Below are 13,489 nucleotides of genomic sequence, written 5' to 3' on the forward strand. Positions count from 1 at the left end.
TTAGGTTATTTTGATGATGGAGCTTGTATTGGCTACCTGTTAACTTATTTACATTCAAACACATAAACCAATATTTAAACTTTTATTTTTGTGAGGCCTTTCTATAGCAAGGTTAGGTGATGTGTCTGACGAAGATAGCATTGCTATCGAAAGGCCTCACAAAAATAAAAAGTTTTAAATATTGGTTTATGTGTTTGAATGTAAATAAGTTAACTTAGCTAACGCTACTTTAGTATGTAACATGAAGCAACAATCAGCTGATACCTCTCACCTGTGACATGTTTGTAGGTACCGGCTGATGCAAGCGTGCCTTTGAAGTGGTCGTGCTCACTTATGTGTTAAGCGATTTCATTTTATAATATATTTCGTTATATTTAATCAAAATAGTCGGAAACCATCACATTTTTTATAACTATTCTGGTTGTTTTGTCATTTAATTTCAAAACTTTTGAACAGGTGCCATTTTGTAATGTTATTAAAATTATTGGTAAGGTTTATTCTTATTTGTTAATTAACTATCAGAAAAACTTAGTACAATTAGATTTACAAGTTCTATAGATATACACTTTTTGTAGAAAGTAAAACATTTTGGGTAACGCGGCTAAACTACACATTTTTCGTTATGTTTAAGGACCATATCTTGTTTGGAATGATGAGCTTTATTAACCCCAGAAAATTGTGACACCATTTCGTGAACACCGTGTATATAGCAAAAGGTTCTTTCCAAATTTGTATCGGTTTGTGTGTTCTTAACAACAATTCCTCATTCCATTTTAAGACAGTATGATGATTTTAAATATAAAAGTTTTTCTAGCATTTAAAGTTATAGTTCGATAAGCTCGCTATTATTAATATTCAAGTATTCCAACTACACGGTTGCCAGGGCAGATGTTGTGTTGGGGTCGTTGTGCGGTTATCATGTAGAGTAGGATGGTTAGCAGTGTAGATCGTCTAGACTCTAGAACCAATTTTTATAGTTAGAGAACGTTAGAAATCATATCCCCCCCTCTTCCGCTAGCGAAGACATCAGGTTGCAGTTGTGATCCAGCCACATACAATTCCATAATTATATATACATGTAAAATGTAGAGATATTGTTATTTTATATATTCCTGTAGCCCATATAATATTATGGTTAGAGATACAGCAGGTTTATCTCGTTTTTCATGAGTTAAATAAATGAAATCGAAAGGTAAAACTCACTTAACTATTAACTGTAATTCCAATGTGTTCTAATACCTGCAAGACTGCTTTTGATCAAGAATTTTTATTAATAGTAAACTTGAAGAATTAATGGGCAACAAAACATTCACTTCGGAATTTATTAACATAATGGACTCAACTGGATACAGAGAAACCATTTATTTATACAATTTGTGAACATGGTAAGAGCCTAGATTACTTTTAATAAATATTAATGAATGGAAATTCTTAAGGAGATAAAATCTCGGCGCGATGAAGCAAGTAATTTAGTGCAGCAGTCTTTACTGAAATCCATTAAGCCTTTGCTACTACTATAATGGATATTAAAAGTTTTTTATGAGATTATTTGGTACCCAGTCACAAAAATCTAATTTAATATTAAATATTGTTACTAAAAAAAACGTTTTTAGTAATAGATGTATAAGCAGGAAAATGTTAGAGTTACAACAAAGAAAAAAGTGAAATTATGCAACAGTAAAAAATTACACACAGTGAATGTATATGTAAATTGTCACATCAAATTTAATGTTAAGATATTACGGATTAAAATATAGATTTCAAATATGGAAAAAGCTTGTATAAGATATTATTCTACGATTATACTTATTCGCCCTGTTTTCTTCTAAAACAGGCAATAATTTTAATAAGTTGTTTCAAACTCTGTTACATCCTTCATATGTGTAATCATTAGTTGTTTGTATGGTACTAAATACATAATTATTAATTACCTATTTAATTGGAAATATTATTGCACGATATGAGAACTTAAACGGCCTCTGAGAACTGTGGACGGTTTTTAAAGAGTGATATAAATAATGTTTCCCTCAGTTATGAAATAGTGGAGCCTAGCCGTCTTATTCAAGACAGTGAAAATTTTAAAAAAACCATATCAAATAGCTAAAAGTTTTCTAATGAATATTGAATAAATTGTCCTTGGTTTATTTTAGTTCAGGCTATCTATACTACGTTAGCAATTAAACAATAATAAAATTTCGTTTTAAGTAATTTTAACGACTATTAGTAGAATTAGGTAAGATGTTAATGAAGAGTAAGAGCCTCAACGATTCAGAATGCACCATTTATTATACTGATTATACTTGGCGTGGCACTATACTCTCCATGAAATGAGGATGGCAGAGACAAGTCTTTCCAAAGGAGGATTTTTAAAACTCCTACTTGTCTTAGGAATATTTAATAAGGAAATAGGTCCAGATGAGGTATGTTTCAGCATTTGATGCAGTGAAAAGATAAAAGTTATTACATATAAAAAGAAGGTACCTTCGCGCTGCAAAAATTGGGATTTATTTATAAAAATATACATTTAAGAAACTACAGAACCTAATGAGAGTCTTACCAACAAATCTAACAAAGCGATTTCAATCTCTAATGAAATAAAATTGCCATAATTATGGTTTTATTCAGTCTCATTAGAAATTTCGTTATTTTTGTATTGCATCAGCTTAGGTGTACTATAACAAGTTAAGGAGCATTTCTCCATAGTGAATGTTTACTTACTACCTGTATTGAATAACAATTGTCCATTAGGTAAATTCTGCTAATGTTCTAATAAAATAACTAATGCATCACCTTTATGTAATTTTTGTATACATAGTTTATTCCATGAATCGAAATATGTAAACCTCTGTTTTAATATTTTGTAAGACTGTGGTTTTATTACATACAACTTAAAATTGTATCACTTTCAATAATATATACAATATTTTCTCTTAAATTCAATCATATATGACCTTTTAAACCAAATTGTACTTTCTAAAGTGATATTTAATTCATACCTGGGCAGTTCCATTATGAAAACTAAAACTGATTAGTTTACAATAGCTTAGTAATGTAGTAAGTCTAGATAATAAATTAGTTAATTATTGCCAGCTGTTTAGGTAAAGATCAAGTTAACGAGGCCAGTGTATTTAGTACTTATTGGTAACTAGCTGTTTCCCGCGGCTTCGTACGCTTATCGTAAGCTTTGCCCGTGGTTGAGCACTTCTGGTTCAAGCGAATTATGTTTAAAACACCGGTGTAGATTTGGCCTTGAAGCCACGATCAGGAAAATCTGTCAATAATGTATGTTTGATGCATGTTAAATTTAAATTTTTACGATTTGCCTCAACGTTACTGATAACCTTTTCATTAATCTTATAGGCTAGGTAAACACGACAGTAACGGGAAACCAAAAAAGTAAAAGTTTTGGAATTTTTACGTAATTTATTAATAACAAATATAGCTATAGATTTTAAATTTTGCAACATCAGCGTATCATGTTATGTGAAATGTGGTGTATCATACTCCTAACTAGTATTTCACTGAGAAATATGCGACATTTAACATCTCCCTTTAGTGACATACGCATCATTTTTCGTGAGAAATTTTCCAGTTGTTTTACTTTATTAATTAGCTTTATATCGTCACGTTAAACAAAATAACGGCGTGTTTTGAATATTTCGTGGGTGAATCAATTTTGTCTTTCTATTGGGTACAATAAGCGCATCTATGAAAACATTTAGACATTAGATCTCGTTCTTATTTGATTTTATCAATTTATTTTTCTTTTCCCCTCACTCTGATGCTTTGTAAAACATTCCTATTTTTGGTTTTATCCAATGATCATTATTTGCTGTCAATAGAAATAGTATATTTGGACCAAATTAGATCGGTTGGCAAACCAATGGAATCACCGTACCGTTATGAATCGGGGATCGCAGATAATGCACCATACTGAATTACTCTGAAAGTTCAACATTAGGTCCAGTTACATATTTTTATCGTATAAATTTCAGGAGGAGTCTACTCGCCTTACAATTAACTGTGGTAAAAGGTTTTAATACATTTTATCAAAATGTTATGTAGTAAAATATATAGATACTTCAGTAATTTAAAAAAGATTATCTTCATAAACTTTTATATTTATGTAATAAAAATAGTCTGAGTTTTATTACATTATTGAACAACGTAATTTTTTAACAATTACTTAATATAATGTAGCTATGAAACATATACGGCTGGCTTATGTAGGGCAGACAACTCTTCAAGACTATTTTTGACTCAAAACCCTAGGGTAGGTTTAACATTAACTACTTTGAATTACAATGCTGGACTGCTTGTCTTAAAAAACGTTCCACTGTTTACAAACTTTAAACAAACCTACTGAAATTAATTAAGTTTGTAAAAAAAAAATTATAACTGCTGCAGTTTATGGCTTCAATATAAGTTTAATTAAGGCTGCTACTACAGAAGACAGACAATCTGTCATACCAACGTTACATGTAATTAATATAACAGTTCATTTTACAAGGAATAAGAACTATTTCTAAGTGAGGTGAGATGGATGAGGTTCCTTTGTTGAAATATGATCCAATTCTATACGGAAACATAATAACTAACAAATTTTAGCGTTATCACTGTCTTAAAACGTAAGTGCACGAGACAATGCGGTATTGTTGAACTTGTCGATATTGAAACTAGGAGTGCTCGAGTATAAAGTGTAACCGATTTCCCAATACGGTGAAGGTCAATATTGTGACCTATTTTAAGTGATTAAGATATTAGATATGAATGTTCTTTAATTTGTAATTTATTTAATATAATGAGACATGCATTAATTCAATTTGGTATTGTATAATGGACGTAAACTGTATTTTATTGATGGAAAGTTATTTCTGGACAATAATTTTGTACAATAATAAACACTATTTACTTTTAGAAAATGTTGGACTAAGATATTTAGAAAACCAATATCTTATAAGTTTTGGTTTTTACTTATAGTTTTTATTAGTTATCTTACATTACACACACTTATTAGGGAAATTTTAAAAACCTTCACATCTTCTATTTACTAAAGGAACATTACCGATAAATATCGCCTTATTTTTGTTTTGTTTTAAGGCACAAAATAATTGAAGAATAAAATTGTAATTCGACAGATGTTAATTGCAAAGAACTTAATGCTTTTTAATGCTATTCTGCCGAAACTAGAGCAACTCAAATGAAGTGTTTTATCCTTCATTTTAAACTAATTGATATGCTTTAGTAAACAATAATTTATTGTAAAGAACACTCATTAAATATTTCTGAAATAATTTCTTAAGATATTACTAGGTTTTTCTTCATTTTACCGCTCTTTAGTCAATTATAATATATTTTTTCACGAGAAATTAGAACTATGTAGCATGTCCTTGCGATCTGTTGATAATAGGATTAGGCAGCGTAATACAAAGTTATTCCTTTTCAATAAAATATATATCGAAACTGTATTCAATTTCCAACTAACAATTTGTTATTAAGCAATTTATGAATAACCAAAGATAGACGAAGTAATTGCATAAGTAGTATGCCTCTTTGCTAAACATTTTAACGTATCTACCCAAAATTATGTAAATTCAGAACACATATACTACTTTAACCATTGTATGATAATCCGTTCTTGCTGTATTCTTACACTTCACCGGGATGCTCTGCATAATATAGTTATGCTTCATGCATGTTTGAAATGGGAGCTAATAAAATAATACTAACGCTAATTGTAACGATCGATACAGATAATATTAATTGTTTTTTCTTGCATAGAGATAATGTTATTTTTTTACAAGACATTTAATATTTAATTAAATATAACACTAGCAGCTAATCTAATGTAGCTGTTTATCGTCGATGAAAGATACCATCTTGGATTAACACCTGAGGAGTTTCTCCCGGATGATTACTGTGAGTAATGATCGCATTTACTCTACTGACACTCATTCATTAAAAGTAACTTACTTTCATGTTTGTACAAATTTTAAGTATTCATTATGACTGTGAATAATATATAAATTCAAAATTCCCTGACTGAGTCATTTATCTTATTTTTATGTATTTTCCGGGGTTCACAAGAATACTTGTATGTCTGAAAACAATATTTTTACCATAACTTCCTTACGGCTTCTTAAATTTTTATGTATCATACTTGATTGGGCTTTAACCTTTATATTACGTGTGAAAAGTTTTACAGGCACATTATTATAAGATCAAATCATAACGTTAATATTTAATATCTATTGATTAGGGAAATTAAAGAAAAGGCTGCATATCGTTGTTTGGTACAGTAATAGATCTACATATATTAGTTGGATCAAGAAAATCTGTAGGCAAGGCGAAGAAATAAGTTGAGAATTGTGCACTTTGATTATTCAACATATTGCAGTTACATATAATAAAACTTATAATAATATGTCTTGTTACCACATATATTCTTTCATAACTTCTTCAATAATTGCCATTTGCAATAATTTTAATACTGGTTACAACAACAAGATCTTTGATTAAAATAAACATTGTCAGGTGTACCGATAAAGTGAAACTTTTATACATTATATACATTATTGACACAACTATCTGTATGATTAAGTCACAATAGTTGTTTTCAAAATCTGCTGTATAAGAGAAGATTCAGCAAATAAAGCCATTGCAATTCAATTTGATTTAATTTGAATTAAATTGAAATAGCTTACCTATCAATCGACATAGTAACAGTAACACTTGTTGCTTACGTAGTTTATCTTAGTTATATCTTTTATAACATCTGCATGAAGCAATTATGTTTGTATTTTAATAACCATATTTTTGTATATGTATATTGATTATTTTCAAGTACAAGATTTGTATTGTTTAATCTCACGTGTACAGTTGATTTTTTCAACCAATTCTGGATTAAACAATTTTTTAAATATATACTTAGTTCTCAACTAAATACGGGAGGTCAATTCTTTTACTAGCCTGGCTTTCAATATTTTGTATGGATGTTCCCAGTGGATATGCTTATCGATACACATGTTCACGTTACTGTCATATATGTCCTCCTGTCTTGTTTGGCAACAGGATTAAGTCCACATACGTATATGTCCTAGCTAGAGTGGCTGTAGCCAAACCGACAGGCATGATTTTATATCATAATAGTTGATGTAAAAGCGACTATTGTATCATGGACAAAGAACAAGCGAGACGGATCATGGATCAAAGAAACATAATCTAAAAAACAATTATGTATATTCAACAAAGTTTAGGTATATATTGCCAGAATAAAATATTGAAATAGAAAATAGTTTAATTTATGAAACACTCTATCTTCTATGTGCTGGTAATTTGCACAGCATTGGTGCTAATCATTTTGCCAAATTGCACAGTCTTGCATTGTTACTATACCTGTTCTTAAAACATATAATATCCGAGGAAACATCAAGAGTAAACCAATCTAGTTTTAAGCCCTCTCACAAAAAAGTTTCACGATAACTGTTGGTATTCCAGGACCGAATTCACTTAGTATTAGTTCAATCGCTAAGGTTCATTCTTATGAAGTAAACAATCCCTCTGATAATCTTAAACCATATAACATAATTCTAAACGACCTTGCAATCAGGTATGTGTCCTTTAGATGATGGAGTGAATTGTCAGATTGGACACATCTACTTGCATACTAATTACATAAATATTGTAAAGACATATATTACGTATTTGTTGAAGAGAAAATTTATTACAACTAATATGTTTTCGTTTGTGACATAAACTGAATTATATTTAGTTGCGAGCGTTAAAAAGAGCATTAAATGTGTTTTTGATCCGTTAACCTTTACTGGACTGCATATTAAAATATTTTGTAGATTTTTTGCGAAGAACACGTTTGTAATGGGGAAAGTGCTACTTGTGCTACATGCTCTCTAATAATTTTCCGTAATATATTTTTTAGAATTTTTTTAGCTCATTGTATTCCATTATAAATTATCAAGAGTAACAAAGTGAAACCTCGTTTTACTTCATAAAAATACTGATTACATGATAAAAGGTGGAATCATGTGATATTTCTGATATTAAAATCGAAGCTTAAAACATTATCTACGAATAAATCTTTATGACTCTCATGAATTATTATCTCGCCAAATTTCTCTCAGAGCGTATAACATTGACTATATACATATACGCTATTGCTTTCTATATACACAGTATTACTCGTTATTATTGTATATGGCAGGTATTTGATTACTGTGACTCTTTTATCAGAGTTTCTCACTGAGAACAAAGTTATATTACATTAATATTTAGAGACAATTATAAGGTTGTATCCTCGGTTTTAACGTGCCAGAAAATTCAACTAACACATTCATATAACAAAATACCTATAACTTATTTATATCTACACAGTACCGTGACCTTGGTCGAAAAGTTAAATATCCGTTCTTTGAAATCTACATGATGTATAATAAATTGCAGAGTTAGGATTTGAAAGAAAATAATTTGAGCAATGGAAAACTAATAAGGTATAAATTATTATAAGTGGTATCACATGTCCATAGTTCAAGAATATATGGAAAATTAGCGCTCACTGGTGGTTGAATGCACCTATATTTCGTTATCAAGTAACTAACTTCATAAAATGAGTTACTTGATTAATCCTATTGACATCAGTAGTGCTCGCAAAGTCATACCAAGCTTGTATCATTAGGTTCATGAAGCCCAAATGACAGTATATATTAAACAAAGTTTGGGCTGTACACTATAATAATTGCATTACATTATTTCAGAAGCAAATTTATTTTGATCATCCATGGACTAAAATACATCTAGATTAAGTAAAATAAACACATTATTTTCTTGTTTTGAATGTATGCAAAATAGATTACATACATGTTTCGCATAAATTTCTGAGACACCTTGGATTAAAAAATTTTTAAAATGTAGTCCTGTTTTTAAGAATAAGACTTCCACCCGTAGTTACATTTATAAACAGATCCTACAATGTATAGAGCGTATATATTTCGGTTATTGTTCAAATATTGTAATGATTTTAATACATTTCACTGCATCCTATGAGTACCGTGAGCAAATTATGAGGATAGTTATAGGTTTAAAGCAATAAAAGACGTAAACATGTGCAATGCATTTATCTTTTACAAATATATACAATATGCATATATATTTTGTTCAGAATGTTAGTAAGTCAATATTTGATTGAAACGGGCGAATATAAAAATTTTAGCCGTTTATGTTTTATTTTTACTATTATATGGGTTGTTGTCATATAGATTATTTTTATATAATTGATTAAATACTCATATCTTATTGTTAACTATAACTTAAACCACAAGGCTAAACTACGCAAAACGACAATGTTGAGGCAGGAAAGATATCGGAACCCAGTGATGTCAGACGAAAAGAAGAAAACGTATAAGAATTCATTTTCAAGATTAATCAGTAAGATGTGCTTATTTAATATTGCGTTCTTTGGTACGATTTAAAATTTTTCATTCCAGTTCGGAAGAACCAGCTGAGTTCCCGCTTTTCACAGTACTGTAATGAGCAAAACGGAACCAATTGCTTTGGAGTGAGGTCTTAAAATGAAGATTGCACTACCAATTAATTATGCGACATTTACTTGAGTTGAAGTCTTTGATATTAAAGTAAAAAAATAATAATTTTTAATAATAACAGTTAAACAGGATCCAATTATAAGGCCCTACAAAAACTATATGTTCTGATTGAAAATTTTAATATAAATGCCTTAAAACACATAATAAGACAATTTTAATAATTTTTTAATGCAAGAAGCATTTTAAAAATATTTCTAGGACAAGTTATATATGTAAACTTTCAACATTTTGGACAATTAAGTCATTTAGATAACGTAGTCTTAAAAATATTTGCTTACGCTTAAAATAATTCTCATATTTTATACGAGCTCAATTTCAAATCTCATCATACTTTTATAATGTCACAAATGTAATACAATAATTTGTTTAGTTTAAGTTTTTTTATCGAGAAACGATGGTTGATGTATACACTGTTAAGTATGGGTTGTTCAACTTAGTCTTCTGAAAGTACTCCGAGTTTAAATTGAAATGTTTATAAACTGAAGGATTTATAATAGTCATGGAGTTTTTTTTAGTCTTGAATGCAAGTATGATAAGAATAAAATGTAGTGGTATCTCAGAATAAACAGTTCTCAACAGAATAGTAACCTTAACTATTCAGAAGTCGTAACAAAAGAGATGAGGGTTATGAAACGTATATCTACTCACTCTCACATTCCTGCCATGTGTGTCGTCTATGCTACTGCTATGGTTTATGTGTCCTGCACACGATCACTGCTATCCTCCTGCCTGGATTTTTAACGTTTGCATATATTCATTCCATTTAATATGCTAATATGAACTGATATTAACAGTATGAACTGTATATTAAACGTTATACGGGAGTAAATTCTATAACACTTTTGAATGTTGAAGTTGCAAACTGTAATGGCGACTTCCTCATCAATGTTACAAATATAAATATTTGAGATTCTCTTAAATTATACTATATCACTGAGTATACTGAAATTTACTTTTCTAAATTCTGAAAATTTATTACAGTATACTAATATTCGTGTGACTGCCCTACAAACTAGTTTTCTTTGCTGTTCAGTATCATATCTATAAGTCTCGTAGAAGCATCACTGGGAGCCTTGGTATAAACACCAAAATATCATCTAGAATTCCGTAGTTCCATCAAATTTATTAATTAAACTCCAAAAGTTGAATAATTTCGACATTCTTCCAAAATGTTTTCCTAGCATCGGTTGAGGAAGTCATAGTCATAGAGAAATAATACAATCTCTAACAAATGCTTGATTTGCTTATCAAGTGATTTCCAAAAGGAAGCATTACGTAGCCTTAACATAAAACGGGGAAAATTAAAAAAAAAACCATTTCAAATAGCTAAAACTTTTCTTATGAATATTGAATAAATTGTCCTTGGTTTATTTTAGTTCAGGCTATCTATACTATGTTAGCAATTAAACAATAATAAAATTTCGTTTTAAAGTAATTTTAACGACCATTAGTAGAATTAGGTAAGATGTTAATGAAGAGTAAGAGCCTCAACGATTCAGAATGCACCATTTATTATACTGATTATACTTGGCGTGGCACTATACTCTACATGAAATGAGGATGGCAGAGACAAGTCTTTCCAAAAGAAGATTTTTAAAACTCTTACTTGTCTTAGGAATATTTAATAAGGTCCAGATGAGGTATTTTTCAGCATTTGATGCAGTGAAAAGATAAAAGTTATTACATAAAGAAAGAAAGTATGGACCTTCGCGCTGCAAATATTGGGACTTATTTATAAAAATATACATTGAAGAACCTACAGAACCTAATGAGAGTCTTACCCAACAAATATAACAAAGTGACTTGAATCTCTAATGAAATAAAATTGCCATAATTATGGTTTTATTCAGTCTCATTAGAAATTTCGTTATTTTTGTATTGCATCAGCTTAGGTGTACTATAACAAGTTAAGGAGCATTTCTCCATAGTGAATGTTTACTTACTACTTGTATTGAATAACAATTGTCCATTAGGTAAATTCTGCTAATGTTCTAATAAAATAACTAATGCATCACCTTTATGTAATTATTTTATACATAGTTTACTCCATGAATCGAAATATGTAAACCTCTGTTTTAATGTTTTGTAAGACTGTGGTTTTATTACATACAACTTAAAATTGTATCACTTTCAATAATATATACAATATTTTCTCTTAAATTCAATCATATATGACCTTTTAAACCAAATTGTGCTTTCTAAAGTGATATTTAATTCATAGCTGAGCAGTTCTATTATGAAAACTAAAACTGATTAGTTTACAATAGCTTAGTAATGTAGTAAGTCTAGATAATAAATTAGTTAATTCTTGCCAGCTGTTTAGTTAAAGATCAAGTTAACGAGGCCACTGTATTTAGTACTTATTGGTAACTAGTACTGTTTCCCGCGGCTTCGTACGCTTATCGTAAGCTTTGCCCGTGGTTGAGCACTTATGGTTCAAGCGAATTATGTTTAAAAAACCGATGTAGATTTGGCCTTGAAGCCACGATCAGGAAAATCTGTCAATAATGTATGTTTTTATATTTGTATCCTTACATGTACTTTATTATAAAGTGGTCTTCTATTCAAGTTTTAAGTTCAATCAATAATTTATTTTTAAGACAAATATACACCATCTTAGCGCCTTCAAATAGTTTTGGCTACTTAATATACGTAACTGTGTCGTGATTGCAGTTTATTACTTGCAGGCGCTTTGAAAACTTTTATGTTTTGTAGCACTGCCTGGTGGCGAATTACACCAATGGGCATAGAATATAAACCTTCTCCATCGAAAAATACATATAAATACACATTTTCATAACGATCGGTTAAATAGTTCACGATTCCATAAAGGACAAACATAAAAACATTAACACCTCTCTAAAATTATGCCTATGTTACTTCCAGGAACGTCTAGAATCACTCTACAAAATTTCACGATGTTTCGTGCATTGGTTCCAGACTTATAACGGATTATACAAACAAACATTCGCATTTATATATATATAGATTATTAATCTTATGATTCATAAGAAGTTAGTCGTTAGATGTTTTATTTATGTCCTGAAATAGTTGTAATGGATTGTATTGGATATAACCACAAGCATACGCTACATAACGGCTTCCCTTTTTTAGCAAAGAAAGTTCAAGTAAACAAACTGGTCACCCTTGTTTGCACACATAAAGCTTCGCTTAAGCCCTTTTTATGGATTCTGAAAGTTGGCGTAAAGCCACCTGTAGTTGAGGTGTGCTTTTCTTTCCAACTACAATACTTATGGTAGAAATCCCGTTATAAATCTCCTTTATACTCTATTTATCTGATAGTGAAATATATTCAAAAGTTTTGCAATGTATAATCGACAATATAAAGACTGTTATAGCGTTAAAATATTATTAATTAAGTGAAGTTTTATGAGCTACGCAATAATGTTATACTCTATACATTATTATTACAGTCAATAACTCATTGCTAAATTAAAATAGATGTTGTCACTGTAATTTAATGATTATAAATTAAATGAAATATTTCTGTAATTTATCATCCAGCATCAGCCTTTTGGCCCACTTTAACCTGGGTGTGCCTACATGCGGTCTGAAGAGCTACTAACCTGCTTCTGATCCTTCATTATCTATAGAAACTTACGCTCTCTAGGATGTCCTCAAACAACGTCCATGACGATTTATGTCTTGACTTCCCGAATTTGTTTCATGAATAACTGAATAAAGGTCACACGTCAGTGGTATATGATATATCATGGCTAAATAGCATTACTATATGGCCTGCAATTCCGCTAGTACAGTTACACTGATCATACCTTTACTTATTCATTTGCTTGGCGCAAGTTTGGTGCTAAATCTTACGGTAAAGTTAAGAACGGTTAGAATATTCACCTATT

The sequence above is a fragment of the Homalodisca vitripennis genome, chromosome 5, assembly GCF_021130785.1.
Source record: "Homalodisca vitripennis isolate AUS2020 chromosome 5, UT_GWSS_2.1, whole genome shotgun sequence".
NCBI lineage: Eukaryota > Metazoa > Arthropoda > Insecta > Hemiptera > Cicadellidae > Homalodisca > Homalodisca vitripennis.